General features: G+C 37.5%; 1 pseudogene; it reads left to right on the forward strand.

Moving 5' to 3' along the window:
* The first annotated feature begins 1,926 nt into the window (after positions 1-1,926).
* On the forward strand, positions 1,927-3,358 carry LOC109456612 (nucleosome assembly protein 1-like 1; annotated as a pseudogene).
* Positions 3,359-3,976: the final 618 nt, after the last annotated feature.

Below are 3,976 nucleotides of genomic sequence, written 5' to 3' on the forward strand. Positions count from 1 at the left end.
CGGAAAACAGTATGGGGGTTCCTCAAAAACTTAAGAATAGAACAACCATGTGACCCAGTAATCCCTCTTCTGGGTATCTACCAAAAATTTTGAAACATTTATTCATAAAGATATATGCACGCTTATGTTCATTGCAGCATTATGCATGGTGGCCAAGACATGGAAACAATCCAAGTGTCCTTCTATGGATGATTAGATAAAGAAGATGTGGTACATATGCACAATGGAATATTACTCAGCCATAAGAAAGGATGAAATACTGCCATTTGAAACAACATGAATAGATCTTGAAAGTATCATGCTAAGTGAAATAAGTCATACAGAAAAGGACAAGAACCATATGATTTCACTCAAGAGTGGGACGTAAAACAGAAAGCAACAAACAAACTCATAGACACAGACAACAGTATGGTGTTTATCAGAGGAAAAGGAGAGTGGGGGAGGGATGAAGAAGTTAAAGGGGTCAAATGTATGATGACAGAAGGAGACTAAACGTTGGGTGGTGAGCACACAATGCATCATACAGATGACGTATTATAGAATTCTACACTTGACACTTACATAATGTTATTAACCAATGTCATCCCAATAAATTTAACTAAAAAATAAAAGATTGCTCTGTTCCTCTCAGAAACCAAGTTTCAGGAAGAGGAAACGTACGCATAGACTTTGCAGGCATATTGTAAACCATGTCAGCCACTCCTGCAGCTTTGCATGCCATGGCCTACAATGATTCCCAGGCACGTCATGGCATCCATTTACCTGCAGCATGGCTTCTGCACGCTAACATGTACACTTCATCCTGGAAGAAACATATACGACCTTATTTAAAATAGCCGAGGGTTTTAGGATGACATTTAGACAATAATTGTCAAAAATGTTAATATTAATATTTGTCTCACTCTTCTTATTCATATGTATTCCTTTAGGACCTAGAATCTTTCATGCACAGAAATTATGACACCTCTTGAGATTCCTGAATGTATAGCCTTAAAAAGTGCAACTTCCAAAAGTTTTAAATTTAAAATCAAGGTGTACCTAAACCACTAGGGAAATCTGGCTCAATTTGTATTATCATTTTTCACCATACAATTTTATGCTTGGTCTCTCTTGAAATTTTTTTCTGAAATATAGGCAAAGTTTCTGTCATTAGGGGGCTACTGTTGTGTGAAGTCAGGAAGTGCATTTCAAACTTTAAAATATGCATCGAAGGAATTTATGTGCAGTCAGTAATTGTAGTGTGCCATGAACCCTGGCCTACCAGGCTTCAGGACAATGCTGTAGTGCTATTTATAATATCTACTTACTATAACAACTTTATGTAAACATGATCTCAAGTGAGCATTTCATAATGACTTCTGCTATCGATACTCAGTCTACTTAGTTACCAGAAACTGTCAATACACCCTTCACCCCACAGGTTCTTAAGTGACAGGTTCCACCTCTCCAGCTTGTTATTTATTTGTTAGCTTTATTGATTTAAATTTTTTCTCTGCTTCTACTTCCATGTCTAGAGGAGAATGATACTAGCACAGACTTCGTGACACAGATACAATGAACAGCTTAAAGTGATCACTATTGAGTCACTGTAAGGTCAGGGGAAAATGGAGGGATACGAGTATCTCGAGACATGTTTACCACTATTCTTAATCTATACCAAACCGATTGCCATGAATAGAATTTTCAAATTCAGCTAATATTTCCGTTTCCGATGATAAAAAAGCCAATCCTGTCATTTAACAAACATGTCTTAGTACCTGCTATGTGCCTGCCATGGTGTTAAGTATCAGGGATAGAAAGGTGAGTGAGACATGGTCTTTCTTCACAGTCTAGTGGGGGGAAGAGAAATTTTTAAAATAATCACATGCAGCGTTTTTCAGTCTGCTCGCGGCACGCCTCCTGCTGCTCCTGCCGCTTCCCTGAGTCCCTGCCGCACAGTTCCCCGTGCGAGCCACCGATATTTGGCATTCTTACAACATGGCAGACATCGACCACAAAGAACAGTCTGAACTTGATCAAGATTTGGATGATGTGGAACAAGTAGAAGAAGAAACTAATGAAGAAACAACAATCAAAGTGCATCAGCTCACTGTTCAGACAATGCAAAATCCTCAGATTCTTGCAGCGCTTCAAGAAAGACTTGATGGTCTGGTAGAAACATCAACAGGATACATTGAAAGCTTGCCTGGGTGGTGAAAAGATGAGTGAATGCTCTCAAACACCTTCAAGTTAAATGTGCACAGATAGCGGCTAAGTTCTATGAGGAAGTTCACAGTCTTAAAAGAAAGTATGCTGTTCTCTATCAGCCTTTATTTGATAAGCAATTTGAGATCATTGAGGCAATTTATGAACCTACAGAAGAAGAATGTCAATGGAAACGAGATGAGGAAGATGAAATTTCGGAGGAGCTGAAAGAAAAGGCCAAGATTGAAGATGAAAAAAAGGATAAAGAAAAACAAGACCCCAAGAGAATTCCTGAATTTTGGTAGGCTGTTTTTAAGAATGTTGACTTGTGGGTGGCCGGTCAGTGGTTGGAGTGCAGTCTTCATAACATCAAGGTCTCCAGTGCGATTCCCACATGGGCCAGTGAGCTACGCCTTCCACAACTAGATTGAAAACAACGACTTGACATGAGGCTGATGGGTCCTGAATAAATACACTGTTCCCCAATATTCCCCAACTAAAAAAAAACAAAATGTTGACTTGCTGAGTGATATGGTTCAGGAACATGACAAAACTATACTGAAAGCACTAAAAGGTACTAAAGTGAAGTTCTCAGATGCTGCCCAGCCTATGAGTTTTGTCTTGGAATTTCACTTAGAACCCAGTGAATAGTTCACAAATGAGGTGCTGACAATGACATATAGGATGAGGTGAGAACCAGATGATTCTGCTCCCTTTCCTTTCATTGGACCAGAAATTATGGGTTTTACAGAATACCAGATAGATTGGGAAAAAGGGAAGAATGTCACTTTAAAAATCATTAAAAACAGAAACATAATGGACGTAGAACAGTTCGTACTGTGACCTAAACAGTTTCCAATGACTCTTTAATTTTATTTATTTATTTATTTTTTTTTTTTTTTTTTTTTTTTTTTTTTTTTAATTTTTTTTTGGCCCCTCCTGAAGTTCCTGAGAGATCTGGGCAATAATGCTGAACCTATCCTTACTGCAGACTTTGAAATTGGTCACTTTTTACATGAGCATATAATCCCAAGGTCAGTGTTACAATTTACTGGAGAACATATTGAAGATGATGATGATTATGATAAAGAAGGTGAAGAATCGGATGAGGGTTATCAGCTCTTTGAAGAAGTCAAAAGCTGCAGTAAACTTTTTCAACATTGGCTGCAGTAAATCTTTTTCAATAAAAGCTGTCTGGGTGTCAAAAAAAAATCACACTGCAGTGTAGTGAGTACTAATGTAGAAATGTGGATGTTTTAGGTTTTGATATTTTTTGTTGTTGTTTTTGATATATAACAACAACTTCCTCCTAAAGAGAGCCTATAAAATGAAACTCCTTGATGAGATTTAGTAGACAAGTTTAAATAGAACCTCAAGAGTTAAACTGTTTTGCATAATAGAGAAGAAGAATTTGACAATTTAGCAGAGACATCTAGGACAGCAGTGTCCAGTAGAGATATAATGTGAGCTACATATATAATTTTTGTGTGTCTTGTAGTCACATTTTTAAAAAGCAAAACAAAAAAGGTGAAATTAATTTTAATAGTATATTTAATGCAATATATCCAAAACACTGTCATTTCAACACATCGATATTTGGAAAAAGAATATCGCTGAGCTATTTCGTGTTCTTTTTTCGAAGTGTTCAGAATCTGGTGTGCATTTTACACTTACAGCACATCTGATCTCAAAGTAGCTGCACTTCAAGTGCTCAAAAGCCAACACAGGTTACCAGTGGCTAATGCATTGGACAGCACACATCCAGCAGGTGAGAAAAGGGGGAGTAACCCAT

Source organism: Rhinolophus sinicus, chromosome 15 (assembly GCF_057876585.1).
Source record: "Rhinolophus sinicus isolate RSI-liver-muscle chromosome 15, RSI-T2T, whole genome shotgun sequence".
Taxonomy (NCBI): Eukaryota; Metazoa; Chordata; class Mammalia; order Chiroptera; family Rhinolophidae; genus Rhinolophus; species Rhinolophus sinicus.